Source organism: Bos mutus, chromosome 13, assembly GCF_027580195.1.
Source record: "Bos mutus isolate GX-2022 chromosome 13, NWIPB_WYAK_1.1, whole genome shotgun sequence".
In the NCBI taxonomy this organism is placed as follows: domain Eukaryota; kingdom Metazoa; phylum Chordata; class Mammalia; order Artiodactyla; family Bovidae; genus Bos; species Bos mutus.
Window position 1 is genome coordinate 69209750 of NC_091629.1, and position 27426 is coordinate 69237175.

Below are 27426 nucleotides of genomic sequence, written 5' to 3' on the forward strand. Positions count from 1 at the left end.
TTTGTCCAGAGGTAAAATGCTCAACCCCCAATTAATTAGTGAGAAAAACTGCAGGAGAGAGAGGAGAGTTTCTACAGACTTTCACATCATTCTCCTGAAAATGTGAAGGACGGGGCATTTTGGGAACCCTGAGCAGGAGCCAGGTACTGTCTCCTGGAGGTTTAGGGGGGTTCCAAACCACAACAAAATATAACATCTGAATCAGGAGCGAGGAAACCAAATTGCAGTTCTCCTGACTTTAGGTCCAAAATGAGTCACATCTGTGATTCCCTGCACACAGCACTTCAGCTTACTCAGCAGACCTGTCCCCACCCATCAGCAGCCACACACACCATTTACTGGACAAAGATACAGGCCTAAGGGATGTCAGAGCCCCTAAGGGTGTCAGAGTCTCCCTAAGCTGAGCAAGTTTACTAGAAGCACATCAGACCAAGCCTTCTTCCTGCATGGGGGCAAAGAACACAACCCTCATCCATGTCTTTCTCTAGGACTATTCTGTGAAATTCATGAACACACAGGCCAGGTCTTATTTATACTCATACTTAACATGTGTGCTAAGTCACTTCAGTCATGTCCAACTCTTTGCAACCCCATGGACTATAGCCCTCCAGGCTCCTCTGTCCATGGGATTCCCAAGCAAGAATACTTGAGTGGGTTGCCATACCCTCCTCTAGGAGAATCTTCTCCTGCCAAGGATCAAAACCATATCTCCTGTGTCTCCTGTATTGGAAGGCAGGTTCTTTACCACTGAGCCACCAGGGAAGCCCTATTTATACTCACTTGTCCCCAGATGGTGAGGAGGCTCTAGTACTTAACACGCAGTGGTTCCAGTTTCTGCTTTGTCCTTTTTTATGCATGTCTTTTTGAAAAGATTAATCAATCTTTTTTTGAAGTATATGTTTTTTACTGAAGTATAGTTTGTTTACAATGTTGTGTTCGTTTCAGGTATACAACAAAGTGAACCATAAATATATATCTGCTCTTTTTTTTAGATCCTTTTCCCAGTTGGCCCCTTATGGAGTGTTGGATAGGGTTTCCTGGGCTAAACAGTAGGTTCTTATTAGTTATCTATTTAATAATCGTGTGTATTTATCAATCCCAATCTCCCCATTTATCCCCTGGTCTCCATCAGCTTGTTTTCCACATATGTGACTCTATTTAGGTTTTGTAAATATGTTCATCTGAACGCTTTAGACTCCACATGTAAGCCATGTCTCATGGTATTTGTCTTTCTGTGCCTGACTTACTTAATCAATCTTAAAAAAGACCATAGGCTTCCTGAACTTGACTGAGACAACTGACCCCAGGCCTTCTGAGGATTTACCTCTTAGACGTTAGTCCTACTGAACAACCCAAGATAATCTTCACAAGCACGTTTCCAAACCGCATGTTGCTGTTGTTGTTAAGTCCCTGCATCCTGTGAGACTCTTTGTGACCCCATGGATTATAACCAGCAGGCTACTCTGTCCATGGGATTCTCCAGGCAAGATGGTTGCCATTTCCTTCTCCAGGGAATCTTCCTGACCTGGGAATTGAATCTGCATCTCCTGCATTGCAAGTTGATTCTTTACCACTGAGCCACCAGGGAAGCCCCCAACTACAGATTATGTCCCTGCTTTGATGGATTGAACTGAGTCCAGGTGCCTCTGCTGGTGGGTGACTTCGCCCACAAGGACAGACCCACTGGAGTCACCACCTCATGTTTGACTCCCAACCCCAATGCCTTTGTCTCGCTTAGTGTTTTCTTCTCATTTTCCCTTATCATTTGCCAAGCCAGCCTTCTATCTAATTCACAAGCCTCGAAAACCCCACATCCATGCAAAAAGCCTACCTGGTTAGATGAGTTGAGAAAAATCACCATTTTCCTAAAATTCCCACCAACTATTGACCTGATCTATCCTTTCCCCACCTCCTTCATAGGGGGGAATTCCAAATAAAAGCAGGAAGGGATGGAAAGAGAAATAGGGAGGGAGGGAAGAAGGAGAGAAGAAAAAAGATAAGAAGTCCAGAAAAGTGTCAGCTCCATGAATGCCCAGGCAGAGACGCACTCTAAAGCATCCCATTAGACTCTCTCACCACCAGTCAGTGCATCATTGGGTCTTTTCTGTATTTAGATGCGCTATTCCCCACCCACAACCTTATTACCTAGTTCTCTTCATTAGGAATTATTAGCAAATCAAAAAAAGACAGCTTTACAAAGGAGCAAGGAAGCTGTTAACTAGAGTAAATGTCAGCTAACAAAGTTAGCTGATGAGTCCCTAATGAAGACAGAGCACGTCTACCGAATCAGTTGTTCTACTAGTAGAAATGATGGTGGAGAAACAGCCCACCTGGGTGTGCACGCCTCCCCTCTCCCATTGTTTGTTATGTATTCTGGACCCCTGGGTAAGGTATGTGGTTTGTCTCCTTGGGTATAACCATGTCTGGTGGAATTTGAGTCGCCTACTTTTCTGGAAAAGGAGGTAGAGTGAAGTGACCCTAGTGAATAGGGCTTGGATTCAGGCTCTAAGGCAAACAGTGGCCTGCTAAATGCAGAATTTACCACTTTTAGATTGCCATGACTTCTTTTTCTTTTGGCCATGCATACAGGATCTTACCTCCTGGATCAAGGATCAAACCCATGCCCCCTGAAATGGAAGAGCAGAGTGCCGACCACTAGACTGCTAGGGAATTTCCTGCCATAATTTCTTAACAACTACATATATCATGGGAAGGTCCAGTGTACCTATAGATAAATGTATACATTGAGTTCAGCTTTTGAATACCTTAATTATTTGTATGGCAAATTGTCCCTGTTGACATATTAGATTAAGTCCTAAGTGATACAGACAAACAATAGGAGCCGTCTGTATGATGTCATGTAATTTGTGAACTCCTTGGTCCTTGTATCAAGGTATCAGACACCAAGTCAAGGATCCTGAACCCAGCGATGCATCCCTCCCTTCTTTGTACCAAACCATTTCATCATGTGTTTACCAAGGCCTCCACCCTGTGCTACACTGGGTCTTACCACAGTCTATAGCCCATGCTACCAGAAAGTGTTCAAATGTATCACCACAATACAATAAAATAATAGATAATTAATTAAGTACTACATCTGCAGTCAATACAGCTACTACTACAACTGGGAAGGGAGGTGGGAAAGATATTAACTTCCAGTGCTTGATCAAGATCCAAACAGATGGTAATAGGAATAGCAGGACTCAAGACCAAAGGACCCCAGTGATGGAATTTCTGCAGAACATCTGTACACCTCCAACCAAATTGGTGGTGGGTTAGGGAAGGATTCACAAACAAGATCATCAGCTGTCCCTTGAAAGGAGATGTAAAAGAGCATGAAGTGCTCAAGAAATGACAAGCAGTCAGCAGGGCTGAGCTTCATGTTGTAGGAAGAAGAATTGGAGCAGTGGGAGATGAGCCTGGAGCAGAGCCTCAAAGCATCAAATCAGAAGGTCCTTGAGTGCCATGCTCAGATAGCCAGTGATGTCCAAGCTTCTGAGGAGATAAGTTTTGCTTCAGGGACTGCTAACAGGAAGCAACAGAAGAACAAAATCAGCTTCAGTTCAGTTCAGTTCAGCCGCTCAGTCGTGTCTGACTCTTTGAGACCCCATGAATCGCAGCATGCCAGGCCTCCCTATCCATCACCAACCCCCGGAGTTCACTCAGAATCACGTCCATCGAGTCAGTGATGCCATCCAGCCATCTCATCCTCTGTCATCCCCTTCTCGTCCTGCCCCCAATCCCTCCCAGCATCAGAGTCTTTCCCAATGAGTCAACTCTTCGCATGAGGTGGCCAAAGTATTGGAGTTTCAGCCTTAGCATCATTCCTTCCAAAGAAATCCCAGGGCTGATCTCCTTCAGAATGGACTGGTTGGATCTTCTTGCAGTCCAAGGGACTCTCAAGAGTCTTCTCCAACACCACAGTTCAAAAGCATCAATTCTTCAGCACTCAGCTTTCTTCACAGTCCAACTCTCACACCCATACATGACTACTGGAAAAACCATAGCCTTGACTAGATGGACCTTTGTTGGCAAAATAATGTCTCTGCTTTTCAATATGCTATCTAGGTTGGTCATAACTTTCCTTCCAAGGAGTAAGCGTCTTTTAATTTCATGGCTGCAGTCACCATCTGCAGTGATTTTGGAGCCCAAAAAATGAAGTCTGATACTGCTTCCACTGTTTCCCCATCTATTTCCCATGAAGTGATGGGACCAGATGCCATGATCTTCGTTTTCTGAATGAAAATCAGCTTAGATCTCAGAAAAGCCTCCTCCTGTCTTGAGCTCCTATTACATCTCTATCACTCCAGGGAATATACACCAAGAAAACTAGGATATCAAGGAGTTCAGTGGTACAGGCAATCTGTGGATGGTAGGTGGGGGAGAAGCCACAGTAGGGCAGAAATTGGATGCACAAACTTAGGCTCATCCTGCGAGGACTGAGATCCAAGAAAGAACCAATCCCAGAAGAAGCTAAGGTACTAAGTCAGACCAAGAGAATAAAACAGGAGTCTGGTTTCTGCCCTAGGTTAAAAGCAAGTTTGCAAGCCAGAAGCCCAGATCTTAGACAAGAACAAGGGCTTGAGTGCCATGTCTGAGCAACTGCAGCAACCAAGATGAGCTCTGTGAAGTCAATGGGTGAATGAACCTCCAAGAGATGACCCCATGCATCTATGATGAGATTGAATCCACAGTGCCCCTGTGCATGTGAGAGCGCTGTGCTGACCTGTGCTCCTCAGTAGGGTGCACACTGTTTGGAGAACTAATGGCAAAAAAGCTACCCGATGGGTCTGGGGTGTAAAACATGAAGCACACTGCAGGGATAAGGACCACCTTGAAACAGGAGGTTAAAAAAAAAAGCCAGACTCATTTTGCAAAATCTATCTACACAACCACTATGGGTCCATATTTTTTTTTTCTTTTTAGAGCCCGAGTCCTGCTGTGGAATGTATGTGTTGTGAAATTCTAGCACATCAGGAGAACACAAACTTTTTCTCTTACCAGTGGGGTTTATCAGCACAGAATCTTTTACTTGAAGCCAGCAAAATTTTCCGTGTAGGCAGGAGCGGGTGTAATGAATCTCTGTTCATGAATAAAGGCGTTTTTTCACCTGCTGAGGCCATTAGTCATTATCTGGGGTCTCACTGTGACATGCACGGTGGAGAAGCAAGGCCACTGAAAAATAAGACAAATTGGTAATTTCAAGTTTGCAGGATGAGTGAGTCTCCCTTTTGACGTTTTTAGGTTAAATGAACAGGTGTTCTCATTGGCATCTATACATTTATGAGCACACCTTTAAAAAAAATATCTATTCATTCCTCTGGGGAACAAGCCAGGACGCAGTGTGAAAGAACCAGCATCTTTGGGCACTTTGTTGGCATCTGAGGTTCGCAGTGCAACTCATGTTTCCTCCTGGTGGGGATCTGAGGAACACAGACACAAACAAAAATAAATCCCGGTTATTATCAGTTCTGTAAGAATCTACAACTCCAGCTGCAGGAATGGTGGGTAAACGTTTGGAAAACACAACTTAGGATAAGGAGCTCCTTGAATATTTGCTTTGGAATCAGCCTACTCGGTCAAGTCTGCAGAGACAGGACAAAGATCTATCAAACTCTGAGACCAGTCTGCTCTCCCCTTCAATGCAGGGGTTGAGCCCATGGGGAGGAGTGACCCAGTGAATGTCATGTGCTGACCCAAAAACCAATGCCTGAGGGGCAGGGTGAGGGGGTGGAGAGAAGAGGCTCCTCCTGCATCCTCTCTCTTACTCCTAAGGGAAGAGGAACAATCATCTCACTCTGTGTAGACCAGAGTAGGAGAGTGAGAAGAGGATGAAAGTGAATTCTCTATGGCAATTTACTTGTGCTGCCAGATTTAATCTGCACATATAGATGGTGTTATCTGTATTTATACAAATAAAGAGACTGAGATTCAAAGGTTAGGTTACCTGTGTGAGGTTAGACCATAAAGGAGAATGTCCAAATGTCAACTTGTGTTCATGTTCATTTCATTCTACCTTGAAGACTGAAGCAACAAATAACCACAAATTTGGTGGCTAAAACAAGAGAATTTGGGGGAATTCCCTGGCAGTCCTGTAGTTAGGACTCTGCACTTCCACTGCAGGGGGGCCCTATTCGAGTCTTGTGCCCATTTTTTAATGATTAAGATTTTTTTGGTTTTTGTTGTTCAATTTTAAGAGTTTTTATACATTTCTAGGTAAGTCCTTTATCAGATACGTCTTTTGCAAATATTTTCTCCCAGTCTGTAGCTTACCTTCTTATTCTCTTGACAGTGTCTTTCACAGATCAGAAGTGTTTAGATGAAGTTTAGCTTATCAAATATTTCTTTCATGGATTGTGCCTCTGGTGGTATATTTTAAAAGTTATGGCTGTACTGAGGTCACCTGGATTTTCTCCTACATTTTCTCCTCAGAGTTTTATAGGTATGCTTTACATGTAGATCTATGATCTACTTTGAGTTCATTTTTTCTTAAGGATATAGGGTCTAGATTCATCTTTTTGCATGCAGAAATCTAGTCATTTCAGCAACAGTATCCCCAACAAAGAGGAGATGTAATTTTATATGCAACATGCACCAATAGAAAGTCACATTTTAATTTATTTTTTAGATTTTTTTGATGTGGACTATTTTTTAAGGTCTTATTGAATTTGTTACCATATTGCTTCCATTTTACATTACTTTTTTTGGCCTCAAGGCCTGTGAGATCTCAGCTCCCTGACCAGGGGTCGAATCCATACCTCACTACTACAGATCCTTTCAGCCCCTTCCTCTGATGCAGAAGCATCACCCAATTATCTTAATCAAGTATTTGAAGAACACGAGGAATCAGACTCCTTGTGACCCTATGCTTTTTATTCATCCAGGGTTAATATCAAAGGTTAATGGAAAGGCCTCTGCTTCTTGGAAGAACTGAGAGGAATTCCCACCATGGTGAAATTTCACCATTAGATATTAATGCACTACAGACCCAGTGTGAATTGACTGATTTTCTGATTTAGCAATTATAATGTGAACACTCAAAACTATATCCCAAGAGTTCTTCTTACTTAGCTGAGCCCACTTAGATGATGTAGTTGAGTTCTAATTGCAGTAAATTGGAAATAGGGCAGTACATCTATTAGATAGAAAATTTTACTCATGGCAGTTTGCCTTGGTCATAGGGTCCCGTCTTCATTCAGAACACCCCTCCTTTCTTTTCCAGCTTTCACTGACCCTCTGTTAGAGAGGATCCCAATTAGACTGGGAAATCTACTGAAATGAGCAAAAGGGTCAGGGGAAATGAGGGAGAGGTGAGATCAAAAGGGAAGGAGAATAAAAGAGAAGCAGGGGGACAGGAACACTTCCCATACTTCCCCCAGAGGGGATCTTTTGCCAGACATTGCATTTCACTCCAAGTAGCTTTAGCAAATGTGGGTCCTTTTCACACGGTACCTCAAGAGATTTCATGTGTGACTTTGAAATACTTTGCTAGTACAGAATTTCACAGCTTTGCTACAAACAAGAATCTGATCCTTATGATGACCACTTTCACAGAAGCTCCGGGCCACAGACTGTCAGTGATCACAAACAGAGAAAAGGAGTCTCTGAACTGCAGGGTCTGTGTGCTGCCCTGAAACCATGCACTGTCTGGACCACTCATCAGCTCCTAATTGTCTTGGTATAGTTTTTTTTTGTTTGTTTTTAACATGTGCATTGCTTCTTATCCCTAAATTAGAAGTTTCTTGAAGGCAGGGACTGGAATCGACCCTACAGCCAATCTCCTTGGCTCACTTCCAGCTTACAGGATGTCTCCTTAACAGATTCGCCTGTCCAGACGCTCTTGTGTTTAAATGTGAGAAAATAAAACATGCAGATCTGAGTGTATTGGCCTTTCTTCTCCAAATTATTGATGAAGTCCTTGGGAAAACACTTAATCCCAAGTGGACTCCAGTTTAGCCCAGAGACAGTGCACCTGCTTCAAAAGCTACTCAGTTCAGTTCAGTTGCTCAGTTATGTCTGACTCTTTGCGACTCCATGAACTGCAGCATGCCAGGCTTCCCTGTCCATCACCAATTCCTGGAGCTTGCTCAAACTTATGTCCGTTGAGTCAGTGATGCCATCCAACCATCTCATCCTCTGTTGTCCCCTTCTCCTCCCACCTTCAATCTTTCCCAGCATTAGGGTCTTTTCCAATGAGTCAGTTCTTTGCATCAGGTGGCCAAAGTATTGGCGCTTCAGCTTCAGCAAAAGCTACTATCGTGTGTTTTTTCTATTTATTTCCAGACTTGAAAACCTGGGAGAGTTACACACGACTTGATGTTGTCAATCTGTCAATGGCTGATTTAAGGCTTAAAAGCAGGCAGGATCCTGACAGTTAAGTGCATGCAGATCTAGCTGGAGCCTCTCCCGAGGCTGGGGGTCATGTTCACTCAAGGCTGAATGAGACTTAGGGCGCTGCTAGAGGCAGATTAGCAAGAGATATCTGAGAACAGGAAAAGCTGTCGGAGTAGGTGTGTGTTTCCCCAAGTCTTTAGAAGCAGGAATATTAAGAAGGCCCTCTTGACAAGCTACAAGGTTACAGGAAGAAGATTCTCTTTTTTTCCTTTAAATATGTCAACTAATATATGTATATATATATAGTTTGATAAGATACATGGGGAAAAGAATTTTTTCTTCTCTTTTGCAAAGAAGGGTCAAAATAAACCTGGTAAAAGTCCCTCTGCTGGGGGTTTTATCTCTGATGCAGGCTGTGCTGATTACATGAAAGACCCTAAGGTTGGGGTAACAGGCCTCAGCCTGACCCCTAAGAGGGGATTGGAAGAGGCTGTAGGCAGGGCATCCTGGAGGTCAGGTCTCCTAACAGGACTGCATTCCTTACAGAAGCACAGAGATGTAAATATACACTGTGTCTCATTAACAGTCTCTCCAGAACTGAAAGTGGTGAAGTGTTTCAGGGTGTATAGGTTGTCCCTAAATATTTCTCTGTCAGACCCTCACAGAGATCTTGCTAACATTAAGCTCTGGGATCCCTTTGGGAGGAGACATGCTGCTCACAAATTCCTGCAAGGAATGTGAAACTTCTTCTCAGGCCTCAGGTGCCTGTGTGCAGAGATCTACTTTCAGAGATAAGAGCAGGGAGCAAGACATCATGGAGCTTCCAGTTTCCTTTGGGCAAAACACAAGGAGCAGGAGGGAAGAAAAGTATGCTGGGCACCTGGCACCTGAGAAGAAGTTTCTTGCAGGAATATGTGAGCAGCATCTGTTCAGTTTAGTTCAGTCGCTCAGTCGTGAGCAGCATATCTCCTCTCAAATGGGCCCCAGAGTTTAACGTTAGAGAGATCTTTGTGGGAGTCTGACCAGAGAAATATTTAGGGACAGCCTGTACGCCCTGGAACACTTCCAGTCTCTCCAGGCAGACAGTTACCACTCCTGTCCCAGAAAAGCATCGCCTCACTCAGGCAATCACAGGAGCACCGCTTAGCACCTGGCCAGATGCGGACAGAGGGTAGAGCCCCGCCAGTCGGCCCCACCCACTTGGACCACTGGAAGGAAGTGGAGTAGAACCCATCAAATCACTGCATCAAAATCCACAAGTCAGGCTTCCCAGGTGGCTCAGTGGTTAAAAAAAAAAAAAAAAAAAATCCGCCTGCCAATGCGGGAGACGTGGGTTCTATCTCTCATCTGGGTGGATCCCACATGCCGCCAAGCAACTAAGCCCGTGTGCCGCAACTAGGGAGTAGCCCCCACTTGCGGCAACTAGAGGAAAACCCTCGTAGCTCCTACCCAGCACAGACAAAAATAAATAAATGAGTAAGTAAATAAACAAACCACAAGCCATTTCTATCATAGAAAAGGGGTATGATGTTCGGAGAGCATATTGCATGCAGGGTCCCTATAAGTAGGGGTCACACAGAAATGAAATTTGCTTCTGACAGTGAAAAATACTGTGTCTTAAGGTGAGACAGCACCTTCTAGACTCTCTGATAAAATGGTATCTGTGTTTTTTGTTAAGGAACCAAATGCTTCAGCTGTGGTCTTTAGGACATGTTAAAATGACTCTAACCTTCCCCTTCTCCCCCAGTAAATCTAAGCAAGACTGATGACTACTATTTTAAACATTTCCTAACAGAATATTTCAAGCTCACATCTCTAGTGTACCTTGAACTAATTAACAATTTAGCTTAAGTTGAGAGAAAGTTCACTCCAGGCACTTTTATAGGGAAGACCAAGTACAAAGTTCTTTTGCATGTCTTAACACATTTTTTAAAAATGAATGTCCTGAAGGAAATGGAATACCAGGAATAATTTTATAGAGGCAGAATTTAATTTTAACCTTCACATTTTTATATGTTGAAATGCTTAACGAATTCTGATCCAGATCAGTGAAATATCAGACATGGGCCACAAAAGAGGAACAATGAAAAATCAGTATTTCTTGGTCTAGTTCCTCAGAGTCATTTATGGTGATTAAATGAGTTTTGATTAGATAGCAGTTACAGTAATATCAGGCATTTTAAAAAAAAAAATCTGAATGATGTTTCCATATATTTTGTCCTATATACACAAAATATTTATTCCCTTGCAATTTTGAAAAATGCTAATAGCCCACTGACAGTTCCTGTGGTCAATTACAAAGATGATTTCATTCTTCACCTGCCCTGTGTCCACACTCTGCCATGTAACTCTGTTTGCCCTTATACTTTGATGTCTTCCAGCTGTGGACATCCAGGCTTAGCTGGCAGCCAGCAAACCCCAGACATGTGAAAGAGTCCGGGTAAGACCAGCAGACGTGTGAGCAATGAAAGCTTACCACTGCATGCAACTGAAGACCATGGTTGCTCTTTGAGTGGCATTATTGGGTCGACACTAAAGCAACTACTATCCTGCATATAACTGTCTTCTTTCCTGCATATTCTGCTCTTTTGCCTCCATGCTTTACATTACCTTCCTGATAAATTCCATCCACTGATTAATCTACCTTCTGCTTCCTCCACTGTTACACCTGCCTGGCTAAGGATTCCTGGAGGAAACCACAAAGCTATTCCTATAGAGGCTACTAGAAACTGATGCCACCTTAACAGGTATCTCACATGCTGAGCAACCCTATCCCACATCCCTTTCAAGAACCTTTCCCCATCTCCTTAGAAGCGCCTTCAAACTGCCCTATGCTCCTCAAGCTCCCGACTCCATCACTATATCCTTCACCAAGATAACTGCCTGCTTTTTCCTTATATCCTCAGATAAACATAGAAGCCCATGTGATCCAGTTTTCGAGGGCCGTCTTAGTAAAACATTGTCTGCCTCCGTAAGAAATTATCAGGTGACTACGATCCTTCCCTTTTATTTCTCTTCTCATGTAAAAAGGGAATCCAAACATGTAACTTACTATTGCACTTATTAGAATTCTCTTTCCTCACTTTCTTAATTATTTAGTTTCTCTTAAAAACAAACAAACCAAACACTCCAGAAGCTTTCACTAACTCCCTAAATGTGTTCTCATCCACACTAGACAACCTCTTCCTCTAGTTCTTTTTGTCTGTTTGTTCAAAATATACAGTCTTAGACCCAAAGCTAGACTCACTGAATCCAAATTCTTACGGAAGAGGCCAGGAAATGTATGTAGTTAAATAGGACCTGGGCAATTCTTATAATCAAGCAAGTTTGAAAAACTGGATCTTGAATTCTGGTTCTCAGTCTTTGACTGCATGTTGGAATCCCTGGGGAAGTTAAAAAAAAAAAAAAAAAAAAACTCCTGATGCTTGTGCTGGCCCCTCACTCCCACCTCAGGTTCTGATTTAACTGAAATGGAGCCAGTCCTGGACATCTGTACTTTTAAGAGCTCCCCAGGTGATTCTAATGCGCAGCACAGTGGTCCTGTGTCATATGGTACAGATATAGCCCCAGGTGTGCAGGGGGGAGACACTGCAGGCCTAAGTAACTCGGGGTAGAATTGGAGGAAACCAAAACCTCAGATATGCAAATCTTTCCCCACCCCCACACTCCAGAGTCCAAACAAACACACTGGAAATGATGTCCCTTTAAAAACAAGGAGCCAATGAAAATTATGCGTTTCCCACTTGCATCCAGAGTAATTCCCAGAACTGGGGATGTGGGAGGAGGAAGGAAAGAGAACAGAGGAAAGATGAGGTGGAATAATGAGATACATTATAAACAGGTTTCTTGACACAGAGTAGAGACCAGAGCAGTCTTTTTTTCTGGTGGCTCTGTGGCAAAAAGAATCTGCCTGCAATGCAGGAGACATGGGTTCAATCCCTGGGTTGGGAAGATCCACTGGAGAAGGAAATGGCAACCCACTCCAGTATTTTTGCCTGAGAAATCTCATGAACAGAGGAGCCCGGCAAGCTATAGTTTATGGGTCGCAAAGAGTCAGACACGACTGAGTGATTAATCAACAACAAATAGTTGCTGTACAAAGTTGTGTTAGTTTCTTCTGTACAGCGAAATGAATCAGCTCTACATATACCCTCTTTTTTTAAAATTTCCTTCCCATTTAGGTCATCACAAATCATTGGGTAGAGTTCCCTGTGCTATGTGGTAAGTTATCAGTTATCTACTTAATACGTAATATCATTAGCTAAAACAAATACCTCACAGTTGCACATTTCCCCACAAAGTACACATAGAGAATATAGTTTCTTTCTTTCCTTCCCCTTCCCTCCTCCTTCTCTCCTTCCCTCTCTCCCTCTCTCCTTCCCTTCCTACCTTTCTTCCTTTTTTCTTCATTTTCTACAACAGATTTAATCTTCCTCTTAAGCCTCTTTATTGAAGGAGGGCATGGATAGAGGAGCAGGAAGATCTTTTTAGACAATCCGACAAACTCATATTCACTCAAAATGCAAAGAATTCCCTGTAGTAGCTAATCTCTTTGCCAAGGTCAATTTAAAGGTCCCACTCTTGGCTTACATGGTCCTCGAGATCACGAGGAAGAAGATGGTGTGGAATCCATGTACGCCCATTGGATCTTGGGTGCCCTTTGCCTTTTGCCCTCTGGTCTGGTCTCTGACCTGTAACCATTGAGTTATGTGGCCCTGTGCCATCTACCCATGCCAGAGTGACATTCTGGCTCCCATGAGTGGAGTCCATTGTCCCAGGCTCCAATCTCGAGTCTCACACACACTGTGAGCTTCTTCGTTCTAGTCCTAGCCTCCATTCACCCCATGATGCCTCAGTGGTCCTGCGTTCCTCAGTGGGCATGCAGACATCTGAGCCTTCTGCCTGCCATGTACATGCTGGGGGAGCCACGCTGCTGCCCCAGGTTCACTGCTCTGACTTCCTGCTGCATACCGATTGAAATCTCAATCTGGCCACATATTTTGTGGAGCCCAGTGCAAAATGAATATGAAGCCCCTTGTTCAAAATCTTGTTAAGAATTTCAAGACAGTGATGGAGAGTGTCCAGCCTTGTGGGATCTGTCTGAGTCTTTGCACAGTCTTTTGCACATTCACAAAGCAAGCCCCAATTGCAGTCACCCTAAAAATAACCTCTGTCCCTCGCCTGCCAGATTTGTGGCCAGATCTGATGGGGGGAAGAAAATCAAAGGAATCAACCTGTAGAATGTCACATATGATTCACTTCCAGATGCTAGGAAAAAAAAGAAAAACTGTAAGTTTTTTTTTTAACATAACTGTCTTATTTTCTAAGAATGTCTTTCAAAAACAGTCATTTACATTCTCCATTCTTCAACCCTCCTGCTCTATCCATCTTCCAATTAAAGGGGAGGTCCCTGAACTCATCAAAATGCAAAACACCAGTGTGTCCCCTTTTTCCTCCCTCCTTCACTTTGATATTTGGAATAAAGTATGTTCATCTCAGCACACCTTTACTTGATCCTCCAGTTAATTATAAGGCTTTCAGAGATTCCCCCTTATGGAGAAGGCTGTGGATTTCCCAAACTCAATCCAGGCATGACAACCCCTCAAATTATAGAGCAAAGGGTGGCTTAAAGAAAAATGACAACAATGTTTTAACAACGACTTATACCAGTGTCTCAAGATTTGACTGTTCTTCCTATTCTTATGAAGGGCATGGCGCACACACACAAAGGATAACATTGCACAATCCCAAGATACTCTTGTTTCCTGCAGAGCAGATTTGAGAGTATATTCCTATTGTTATAATTACCATTCTGCTAGGAGTGTCTTCCAATCAGAACATACAATTAAAAGAGAATTCACTTTATACGACAAGGGAAATTAAGCCGTGGAAACAGCATCACTCTTTTTTTGTTTAATAATATCGGTAGTGAGTGAATCGTGGAGAGTATCCAGCCCTGTCAGAGAAATGTGAATGATATACATATGAACTGGGCAGGAATAGTTTGGGGTTCTTCAGCTCAACACAAAGAGCTCAACATATAACAATGGATGGATCCATCAGTGGGTGTCTCATGGTGGTACAGACTTTAACACAACTCACCTTTCTAAATATCAACATTAAAGGTGATGAGATTGGATGCTTTACTGTCAGAAGGACAGACTGCTGACTTGGCTTTTGTTCAGCAAATCGTAAGTCCAGACGGACTCCTGCCCACTGAGAGCCATAAGTGGAGATGTCATATCTAGATGTCTCTACCATAAAGCTTTGAGGCAAAGCACCAAGGCAATGCACAAAAACAATAGCAACAGCTAGTGTGTATTGAGTTCTAAGAGTTTTGGATACTATGGAGGTAGGTACTATTTTTACATGAATTTTACAGAAGAGGAAATTGACATTCAGGGAAGCTGACCCCACAGCCATTAAGTCACAGAGCCAGAGTTCCAAGACTCCATCTCAAAAGTTTGCACTCTTATCCATAGATGCTACTTCTCATCAGAAAGCAGAAGGCAAACCTAAGCACTCTATCAAATATAGCATAAAATGTAGAAATCTAGATTCATTCTGGCTGAATATCTTCATTATTTTATTCAAAACAAATGGCCTGGTCTTAAAATACTAATCAGATGCACAAGCAATCATAGCCAAAGGACTTGGCATTCAAATTTGAATATAATCTGTTCTTCACCTCATGTTCTAATCATAAACACAATTAGTTTGTAAATAATACAACTCAGTTTTATAAACACGTTGCCCTCAAAAATCATTTGAACAGGTATACGGTGATTTGAAGAAATGAACAAAAGTGAACAATTGACTGTAAGATTTTATGAACTGTTTTCACACGCGATTGCTAGTGATTTGTTTCCTATAGTAATGCACAAGCTTGCACATCGTTAATCAGATGCTAAAATGCGCAAGCAAACTCTTAACCTACTCTCATTTTCCAAGTTAGGGGTGAATCAAATCACCCTGAGAATTGGGGTCAGCTGCCTTGCTAGGGATCTGAATCATGACAGAAAACTACCCGTTGTAAAGCGATTAAGTCTGACCAGTTATGATGGCCATTTAATGAGCCTCCTTATGGCAGAAAGGAGTTCAGTCTACCTGTCTCAAATAGGTTGTGATATGCCATAAAGCTCACGTAATAAATAATTTAAATGTCAAAATATTCCAGCAGAAAGGCTTTCTTGCTGACTGTGTAATACCTGGCAGTACTGTCATAAGTGGAGCAGTCGGTGGTTAGGAACCTGCCCACTGATTGGTCAACTAAGGGATGGGAAATACACCATCTCTTTTGATGGACAAAGAGTTAAAACACTGGTTAAGAGTTGCAGATATTGGTGCTTGTACTTCACATCCATTTATTGGGTGCGATGGACAGGCCCTGTCTGCTGTGTCAGGCACCTAGAAGGCCTGGCCCTGAGATTGAATTAATGGTGAGAAGGAGGATATCCTATAATTATGGGAGAAATCACATACTCTGCTATTTAGCCAGCAAAGCTGAGTGGTTTCTGTAGATGGTAAATTAATCCAGTGGGGATTGGGGGCATATTTCTGTGCAAAATATTTCTTTATTCATGAGAATAATTGGATATTGAAAAACCATCATGTATTGTATCTTGATTTGAAACTGTCAACTGATGTGTGAAGCCCTCTCCCTCCCTGCCTCCTCTCCTTGGCCCTGTGCGTCTTTGCTCAGCCAATTATGGAATCTCCTCGTTGCAGTGAGCCCCGGGAACCACGATGGCTCCCAAACCACAGAGGCCAGGGCACAAACCCTCTGGCTTGAGAAGTCTCTCCTGACTGGCATTGTCCATGCAGGTCACCCAAGTGACCTCGAGACCAAGAGGAATTTTATATATATATATATATATATATATATTTTTTTTTTTTTAAGGAGATGAAAGAACAGTCCACTTTTCAGGCAGCCGTGTGAGATTAGCTTCCAAGTAGCATCCTCCAGGAATGAAAAAAAGGAGGGCTTATTTTTACAGTGACTGCATTTTTCAAGCATTTTCTCTCCCCAGTCACATTCCAAAGATATCATTTAGAGAGAAAAGACCAGACAAACGCACTGGAAGTTCACAAGTTATGAGGTAATTGCATTAGCACATAGGAAAAAAAAAAAAAAAGGGAAGTATGCACGAAATCCTGATTGGCATTTCTGTGTTTGAAAGGCATTATTTTCCAATACCTGAGCATGCCCAGAGGAGCTGTCTAGGAGCAGCTGTGAAACAGAACCTTTTTACTTCAGGGTTAGTGCAAGGAGCTCATTAGCACGGCTCTACCCCCAGCTAAACAGCCTTGTTTGCATATCGAAGCAAAGATAGTGAAGGTGTTAAAAAGGAAGAATTGCTCCCCTACTCCTGACTGACATGTCTATCTGGGCTCTTGTGTTTACAAGAGAATAACGAAGCTGCCCCAAAGCCCCTACTGGGCCTGATTATTATGCAGAGGCTTCTTAGATTATGTATAATTGATATCCTTTTTCCCTCCAGCTAACCAATGGCAGCTCTCAAGAGTAATGCTAATTCTCCTGCATCTTACCATCCAAGCAAACACTGGAAATTGCCAGCTTTCTCACTGCTTAATAATTTTTAAAGACCAAAAAAGTGACATTTATGTTTTTTAGAAGCACAATGACTGTGCAGTTGGTGTGGGTTTACTGCTTAATAACCATCATTGAATCAAACAGTTGAGAGACAGTATTCAGGACTAGCTTAGCCCATGTGTATACGTGTGTGTGTATGTGTGCATGTGTGTGTGCACGAAGACGTACTATGGGCTTGATAGAAATACACTGAACAACTGTCACTCTTTCTTGAAGGCAAAGTATTGCTTCAAACGATCCCCCTTATTGGGGGTAGGGGGAGGAGGGCACTGGGATCCCAGGTTACATGGGAAATGGTTTTTGGTGCTTTAAGTCTTGGAAATTAATTTTCAAAGGAGGAAGTCATATGTGTGCGACATGGTTAGGCAAAATGGACAGAGTTTAGCTGGGTTGCATTTCTGATCTCAGTTTGTTCAAAAGGAGCAAATGGAGGGAGGTGGATTCGAGGTGTGAAGGCTCCATTCTCCATTTATGGAGATGCCCAGGTCTCCACTGCAGTCATACTCCCCAACCTCTTGCAAATACAGGTATTGGTGTGCTACTTGGAGAATGGAGCCTCTCAGCTTAAATATCCCTCCCTACAAAAATTGAGCTAAAGAGTCCACCCGGTACCTGGGCAAGTGTCTGGACAACAGAACACCCTCAACTTGTGGATGCATCCAGAAACAGCTCCAGAAGCAGTTTCCAAGGAAACAAGGACATTTGGATTCAAACTGGGGAGACTTAATCATGTTATGAATTTTATTGAGTGACTGTTAACTGCCAAAGAGAATTCAAATGCTAATTGAGAGCAGGTCAGTTTCCTGCCTCCTAGGGCTCACTCTCCAGGGAGGGAAAGATATAATGCCACTTACAGTTGCAAGGAACTGTGATGTGAACCAAAATAAAGGAGGCACAGGATACTGTGAAGCATCTGAGGGTCAATCCTGGGCCCCATCAACTTTTGTAATCAACTGTTACTCCAAGCCAGAAATTCAGGAAGACCCCTCACGTTTCCAGATGGCTCCAGCTCAAGACCCCACCTATAGGAAATGACCAAGACCAAGGGAAGAATGAGGCTATTCTGAACTCAGCTTGGGCTCACCCTGACAGTCCCTCTGCCCAGGAAGATGGTAAGGGAGAGGTGTGATCTCCTTAGTGGTCAACAACAGGCTCCCTCCTTCTTCTTTGGGAATGTCAATAAATTTTACTTAATTGTTTCAAACTTATTTGTATTTCACTTGCTATCACTTGGGGGAACAGCATTCCCCCAAATTGCACAGTGTGAGGAGGGGCTGCCCCATGAAGAGAATGAAGCGGGGAGCCAGCTAAGAGGAATTCCATTTCCTTTTTCCCGACTTGGATGCTTGTTCCCCTCTGTTCTCAAAGGAGAATTGGGTGTGAGATATTAAGGGCACTAGTGATTACACAGGGAGTGCTAGTGGTGAAGAATCCTCCTGCCGCCAGAGACACAAGAGAACGCAGGTTCAATCCCTGGGTCAGGAAGATCCCTTGGAGAAGGAAATGGCAACTCACTCCAGTATCCTTGCCTGGAAAATCTCATGGACAGAGGAGCCTGGTGGACTATGTCCATGGGGTCACAAAGAGTTGGACGTGACTGAGCACATGTTATTGACCACTATTAAGGGCATTAGGGGGCTCAGTTCATCAGAGAAAGAGCCAAATTATGAGGAAAATTAAAGATAATTATATTTTCTTTGAAAATAATTTCGTTCACAGCCTTTGTACTAGGCTCTTGACACCCCGGAATTTCTGATGCTTCATCAGCCTCTTAAATTTAAGAGGAAGTTGGAACATTCATCTTGATCATTACCCTCACCAGTCTACATGCACCTTGAAGAAATATCAGAACTTTGTGCTTTGAGTTGGAATGGTTTCTTTAAAAGCCCATTTCCTAGTGCTATGACAGTTCTATTTCTAATACAGACTTATGGCAACTGGGCCTAAGACTGGCCTTAGGGTGAGGCCATGGGTGGGTGTAGGGCTCCTTGAAATGGCTGGAAGGAGCAGGTCAGATCTGGCCTTGGTTTCTCCCCACTGGAGCACACTGCTTTTCCAGGGCTCCCTTTAGGGAGGAAAGAAGAGGAGATACCTCAAGGCTGCCAGCTGCTTTGTTGCCAGTTTTCCTCTAAGTCTTCATCATCCGCAGAGCCTCCTCCTTGCCTGCAATCCAGTGGCTAGAGCCACCAAGGATGGGAAATCTCAGCAAAGCTGGAAATGGAGCATTTGAGAAGACAGCTCAGGTGTGAATCCCATCAGCTGTCATTCTGCTTTGAGACTGCCCGTCAGCAGCTGAAGTCTATGTTTCTTCCCTCTGTTTCAAATATTCCTCTCTCTTTGTTTAGTTTTTCCTGCACATATTTTGTGAGATTTATTCCTAGGTGCTCGATATTTCTTACAAAAATTCCATTTCCTCCAAAAATTCCATTTCCTACTTTTCTGGTACATAAAAATAAAATAGATTTTTGCTCTTTGTATACAATGACATCGCTAAATCCATTTATTACCTCTAGTGGTTTGACTGTAAATTATTTTTGGATTTTCTAGGCATGCCTTCATGTCATTTGTGAATAAAGAAAGTTTTATTTCTTCCTTTCCAATCTTTGTGCTTTTTATTTATTTTTCTTGCCTCATTGCATTTGGTAGAACCTCCAGTATAATGTTGAGGAGATGTGATTGCAGGCATTCCTGTCTTACTTCTAATCTCAGGCTGAAAATTTTTCAAATGTTATACTGAATGTATTCCTTTCTTTGGATGAACCTCTTCAGGGTTAAGGTTGATGAATATTCCATTGTGTTGCTCTTATTTTAAAGTCAGTTTATTTATTTATACCCTGGTGACTGGGACAGTAAAGAATCTGCCTGCAATGTAGAGTTTGATCCCTGGGTCAGGAAGATCCCCTGGAGAAGGAAATTGCTACGAACTCCAGTATTCTTGTGGAGAGAAATGCATGGACAGAGGAGCCTGGCGGGCTACAGTCCACGCAGTTGCAAAGAGTCAGACACGACTGAGCAACTAACACTTTCACTTTCAATTTATTTTTGCTAAATTTTTTTCAGATCTGTTCTCTCCAGTTAGCTTCAAAAACAAGACAGTTTGTCCCCGTTTAATTACAAAAAGAATTAAATAGTCACCTGCATGCTAGTGTCTATCTGGTCCCTGTCTTCACTGGGTTGCATCAAAGATATCAAAATCCTTCTCCTTCCTTTGCAATGACTAACAGGTTACAGTAGGCTGGTTCAGACTAACCCAGGTTAGAGGTGCTTATCATCACTTTGGAATTTCTTCCCAGCATCTCATCTACAGAAAGCTAGTTTCTAGGAAGGAAAGGAAGGGAAAGATTGCCTCTATTTCAATCAAAGAGAAACAGTAATGATGGCTAGATCTTTTAACCATTGGGCCAACTATTCAATATGGAGAGTTTCCTTCAGGAACAAAGAAATGTATCAGTATGAGGATGCTGGTTTGTCCTGAATGCAAAAATGAGGCAGACTGGTTTGAGTTGAAGGTAGCTGTGTGAATACCAACAGGAGCCTGTCATATGGAGCATTAGTAGCATGTCTGAGCCGACAAAATTGCAAAAGACAAAGGCCCCACCCTCCAGGAATGCCCAACTTACTGAGAGAGAATTGTGCAAAGAAACAAAATAGAGTGAAGAAAATGTTAAGCGGAGAAGTGCTCAGAGGTGAAAAGCAGTCAGAGGAGGAAGAGAGACTTCAGGATGGTTTCACAGAGAATCAGAGAAATGAGGCTTTGACATATGAACAGGAGTTTGCTCCACAAAAGAGGGAGACACCAGTCTGAGCAGAAACAGCAGTCTACAAGAAGGTAAAGAGACATTAAAGAAGGTAAAGTCAAGACCGGAGCCTGACAGGAGCAAGAACAATAGGGGGATTTGGTGGTGATGGAAATGCCTTCATGACAATTAGTAAGAACACAGTGATGGAGTTTTACTGGGGATGTGTCCTGAAAAGAGTATTCTAAAATTCAGAGCACCAGTCAGTTCTGGACTCGGGTGATCACTTAGCCAAAGTTCATTTCCTGGTGACCTTGGCTCTTTAAAATTTAGTCAAGATCTAGGAAGATTTGTGAGCAGTTACCTGGGTTTGCTCAAAGTTACCTGCCCAAAGACCTTTCAAGTTATTAGTTAGAGAGTGCCTCCAGCTCTTACAGAGAATCTATTTGTGCTTAAGTTAAAGATAATTCTAATAATAAATTGGACTATTTTCATATATGTGATGTAAATTGAAGGGAAGGGAAAGCCTGTTAAATGGACTTGAACAGCATCACTAAAATATTTAAACTGAAGGGAAAAACATAGCCTACAAAAAAGCCCAGTGATATGACATCATGAACCTCAATTTTCTTGACTGATGAACATCCAATTTTTAAGGTTTTAAAGCAATAGAGTGCTAAGTTTCAGTGTCAAAATCTAGATAAATATTTAAAAGTAACACCTTATTTTCTTGACAGCACTGATAATAAAGTTGTACATGTTATTAAAATCTGTCTCTAGCACCACAAAGCACCACAAAGTCTGTACTGGTATAATCTGAGAACTGAATCTTAAAAAAAAAAAAAAAAAAATGTGATGGCATGGTAGTAGAAACACAATTATTTAAATCAATATTCCTCAAGTGGGGGTGATTTTGACCCCAGGGTGGGGGCCATTTGGCAGTGCCTAGGGTTTTCTTCGGAGAAGGCAATGGCACCCCACTCCAGTACTCTCGCCTGGAAAATCCCATGGGTGGAGGAGCCTGGTAGGCTGCAGTCCATGGGGTCGCTAAGAGTCGGACACGACTGAGTGACTTCACTTTCACTTTTCACTTTCATGCATTGGAGAAGGAAATGGCAACCCACTCCAGTGTTCTTGCCTGGAGAATGCCAGGGACGGGGGAGCCTGGTGGGCTGCCGTCTATAGGGTCACACAAAGTCAGACACGACTAAAGTGACTTAGCAGCAGGGTTTTCTTGGTGGCTCAGATGGTAAAATGTCTGCCTGCAATGCGGGAGACCACAGTTCAATTCCTGGATTGGGAAGATCCCCCTGGAGAAGGGAATCGCTACCCCCTCCAGTATTCTTGCCTGGAGAATTCCACGGACAGGCTACAGTCCTGGTGGGCTACAGTCCATGGGGTTGCAAAGAGTTGGACATGACTGAATGACTAACACTTAAGAAGTATTTTGATTGTTACAATGGGAGCAGAAGAATGCTACGCTATTTGGGAACCAGAAAATCTGCTGACTTTCCTACTGTGCGGAGAACAGCCCCTTACAATAATTCTCCAGCCAAAATCACCAACAGCACCAAGGTGGGGAAATCTTGGTTTCAGTGCAGGAAAAGCTGTGAGGTCCTAACAGTTCCATATTGATAATGTCAAATTTATTTTCTCCTGGAGAACTTTGAACAACAAAGAAAATTAGTAGTTATATATAGTTGTGTATATATTTTAATTAATAGTTAAAATAATAAACTGTTTGTTGTTGTCGTTGTCTAGCCATTAAGTCTTGTTCAATTCATTTCAACTTCATGAATCCATGAACTGTGGTCCACCAGGCTCCTCTGTCCATGGGATTCTTCAGGCAAGAATACTGGAGTGGTTTGCCATTTCCTTCTCCAGGGGATCTTCCCAACCCAGGGATCAAACCCACATCTCTTGCATTGGCAGGTGGATTCTTTACCACTCTGCCACCAGGGAAATCCCTTAAATTTATATGAGCTTCATTTAAACTCATCTCCAAGTGATCATATACTAGCTTTAATAATCCTGAGATTTCAAAGTATCCTCATGAAAGCAGTCTGTTGTGAGAATTACCTCAATTAAATTATTTCAAGATTTGTTGACTTTTTGATGAAACAAATTCAATAAAGACTTTAAAATTGGTCCACGTAAAAAAATTTTTTTAATTTCTTGAACATACGGGACTCTGCCATTAATATACTTATTCAAGAGAATCATGCACATTTCACAATAATCAACCAACAAAATGTCCTGTTCATTTATTTTCTACTGATCATACTCCTGTAACACCTTATTTTATAAGAAACCTAAGGATGCAGCATCACACATCTATCACTTGTACTGGCTTCCCTGGTGATTCAGTGGTAAACAATCCATCTGCCAATGTAGGAGATGGATGTTTGACCCCTGGGTCGGGAAGATCCCGTTAGAGAAGGAAACAGCAACCCAGTCTAGTATTCTTGCCTGCAAAAATCCCACGGACACAGGAGCCTGGCAGGCTACAGTCCATGGAGTTGCAAAGAGTCAGACATGACTTAGCAGCCAAACAACAACCACCAATTGTACTATTATGTCAATTACTTTATTTAATGTAGCCCTGAAAATGAAAGAAGAAGCAGGCATAAGAGCAGGCTGGATTATCCTCCCAGGATGCATTTCACATTGCACTAGATGAAAAAAGGTGTTTCATGAGAATCTCTAAGTCATAATGTGTCCCTAACGCAGGAGCTAAGGATCCAAAAGAAACCTGTACTTTCGCATGCTGTCAGGGCAGGACTGAAGTTGTGGCAACCCTGTGGAGAAGGCTCCAGATGGTTTGGATGACAGCCATCCTGTTTGAGGGACTGTAGCCAGTTGTCATCAGGTTCCAGCACTACTGGACATGAGAAAATTCAGGGACAAGAAACACTGAAGAAGAGCCTCTTGCTCATACGCTAACAGCCATGGGTTTTATGCATCCGGTTTATCCATGAGGTTAGAAAGTTTTTACACTGCAAACCAGCAGATCATCCATGAGGTTAGAAACTTTTTACACTGCAAACTAGCAGAACTTCAACTTCTATGAAGACTGAGACTCAGCTATATCCTTCTGATGATATTGAGATCTACCTTCACCCTCTTTCCTAAATTGATATATAATATTCAGTAACATCTCAATTGATCATTAGAATCAGCTTCTCTCTTGTGCTTGAAATCCTCAACACCATACAAATCTTTGAGTGACTGGGTAACTTGCTTGAATTTTTCCAAATACTTATGACTGACCAAGAATTCTTGGAAACATTAGGTTTTTATAATATATTTCAGCAATATGTCCTCTTCTGAGATAAGATAGTGATTAGGAATAATGAGTAGATTTTAGAAGTAAAATGAGTTTATTCTTTTTCAAATTAATCAAGAACTGTTTCTCCTCTTATCCTGTTCGTATCCAGCTAACTTCTAGTAAAACATTCTTAGAATTTTTTTCTAACATGTATGCTACTACCAATTATATTTATCTCTCATCTGCATCTGGACATGTTGCCTTGCCCTTGTGGACAAAAGAATTCATAATCCTGTTAAGAATCGTTATTCATTTGGATTGCCTTCAATTCCCTCTCATTCTAAACCAAAAGTCCTTGATAAATTGAGGCCAGGATGATGATAACTTTGGAGATAAACACAAGGTAAAGCCAAGGCACCACTGAGATCACTCCTTTCTTCTTCTTCTTCTTTCTGGTATCCTAGCTTAGCAATTTTGGGTGAGTTCTCCCTACTAGAAAAAGTCAGAGGGCTATAGCACTGGTAGGTTTCTTAGAGGTTATTCATATTCAAAACTTTTAATATTTTTCCTTATCTCAGAAAGGAGCTGGAGTCTGGAGAGATTAAGCAACTCCCAGAAGAAGCCACTGATAACCAGCAACACAATCAAAACTCCAGAGCTTGGATCAGCCCCAAGGTTGTACCCTGCCTTCCAACTCCCGGGTTCTTTTCTTACAGGCCCAGCAATCTATTAAAGGAAGAAACCCCTTCAAATCTCTAAGTACCCAAGGAAGGCAGGAGGCAGGTAGTAAGAGGGCAAAGTGGGATTTCCTCTTGGGCAAGCACAGCTGCTGACTACAGAAGGTAGGAAGGCAGGTGCCCATCTCTGCAAGGTGGCAAAAAGGAGTCCAGGCTTTTCTGCAGAGCTGAATTGTGACAGATCCCTGCTCACCTCTCAGGGAATGCCATCTGATTCATCTGTCATGAGTGACAGCTCTGACAGGTGTAAATACCCCTTGTGTTGCAAATTTCATGAAAGCAATACACCTGGGCCATCTGGCTGTGTGCTCCTCCTGGACACCTCAACTGCTGGGGAAACGTAATGCACAGCCCAGGCCTCAGTGGGCAGGAATCACAAGGCTGGGGGTGGGGGGGGTGGGGGCAAGATCAGCAAGATAATCACAAATATTAATAGTCACAGCCACTCAATAGCATCACTGATGGCCCCAGACTACTTGGATGCATTTTCTAATTTATGCCCACTTGTGTCCATTCATTGAATCTTAGATAACATCTTCACATCGCTGATAAAGACACAGAGAGGTTAATTTTTTTGCTCCGTGTCCTGAGCTAATCAGCAGCTGACCCATGATTTCAACCCACGTCCATCTGTTGACTCCAGGGCTCAAGATTTTTACGACTATGTTAAAACATTTTTATCCTGTTTCCTCTCCTGTTCCTCTGCACCATTGCTCCAAGAGGTGGTAATAGGGCTTTATTAATGTAAGAAAAATCAGAGCTCTGTAAACTCTCAGCTCTTGAAAGTCTAAGCAGAGCATTTTAGAGGCTGCTGAAGGGCCAGACATAATAGTTAAACAGCTGGAAGAATCACTTTAATGACTCACCACAGCTGTAGTTTCTTTTTTTTCTCTTGGCATTGGTTGTTTGGATTAAAACATGGAAAATGTAATGAAATCTTTTAAAGAGAGGAGTGAAAAACTTACAACAGAAGCTGAATTCTGAAATGCACGGAGATACGATGACAGACAAAAGCCATCGTGGGGTCAAGGGTAGCAGACTTTTCGTATCTCTGCTGGTCCTGGAAACCACATGGCTTCGGGTGCCAGACACCACCCCTAGCACCTCACCGTGGCCCCCAGCCACCAGTCCACGGAGCTACAGAACTGGTGACTCAGATGAACACTGTTTTAGAGATGAGGCTGCCACTGTAAATTACTCCCACACACGAATCAGGATTTGGATGGCATTAGGAGGGTGTTTGAAACAACAATACCTAAGAAACTAAGGATAGAAGACAACTTTGAAAGGCATGCTAAAGAATCCACCTGCAATGTAGGAGACCCAGGTTCGATTCCTGGGTCAGGAAGATCCCCTGGAGAAGGAAATGGCTACCCAGCCCCGTATTCTTGCCTGGAGAATTCCATGGATGGAGGAGCCTGATGGGGTACAGTCCATGGGGTTGCACAGAGTTGGACACAACTGAGTGACTAACACACAACACTTGAAAGGCATGTATTTTCACAGAGTTCTCAGGAGCCCATTTGAGTCCTGCTACAGTTTTACATACCTGGCGACGACAACATCCATCTTGGCCCAGCTCATATCCACGGATGAGATCACTGACAACTGGCCGTGCTGCCCTGGGATGCTTGTGGTTTGCTCCCCTCTCCTGCCCATCTGTCTGCCCTAGAGTCTCTTGGCTGCCAAGAGCGCAGCCTGGTTGTCAGCCTGGTTGTCAGCCTCCATGTTGCCTACATGGAGGTTTCTAGAAGATGTCTGTTACTTCCGTAATGAGTGTTCCAAAATACCCCTGCTGTGCCTATTAAGCTGTGTATGCCTTATCTCTTATGCTGTGCTGAGCACACTTAGTCGCTCAGTTGTGTCCGACTTTTTTTGACACCATGGACCGTAGCCCACCAGTCTCCTCTGTCCATAGGGTTTCCCAGGCAAGAATACTGGAGTAGGTTGCCATGCCCTCCTCCAGGGGGTCTTCCCAACCCAGGGATCAAACCTGGGTCTCCCACATTGCAGGCAGATTCTTTATTGACTGAGCCAACCAGGGACGTCCAAGAATATTGGAGTGGGTAGCCTTCTCCAGGGGAACTTCCCACTCTGCCCCAAGACTTAGTGGTCCAGAATAACCACCCATTTATCTGGTCCTGATTCTTTGGGTTCACAGTGAGACTGGGGTACAACTGGGAGGGCAGGGCTCTGCCCCTGTGGTACTGGCAGGTCAGCTGCAGACTGGTTCACCCCAGGTGGCCTCACTCACACTTGGCAGCTGCCTGGGGTGGTCAGCCAGGGCACCCAACTTCTCTTCCACAAGCCTCTCATCCTCCAGCGGGCTGGATGGAGCTCTTTTTCATGATAGTGGGAGCATCCAAAGAGGATAAGAAGAGTAGCGAGAAGCGCTCTCGAGGGCTTGCTCATGTGGTACAGCATTCAGTGTGTTCTTTTGGGGAAAACCAGTCACATGGTCAGTCCAGGTTCAAGTGTTGGGGAAATAGACTCCGTGTCTTGGTGGGAGGAGCTGCAAAGAATTTGTGAATATGTTTAACCCACCACATGCTCACATTATGTAACACCCTCTGCTATGTCTATCCTTTAACTGTGGTGCTATTTTCTGATGGACATTGGTTACTCTGCTGGGTCCAGAGTCTTATCCTGAGCTTCAGTCTATTGGGTTGTGACTGTCCCCTGTCCCTCAGGAAACAGCTGTACCCCAAGGCACTAGCTGGTATCCAGTTCCAAACT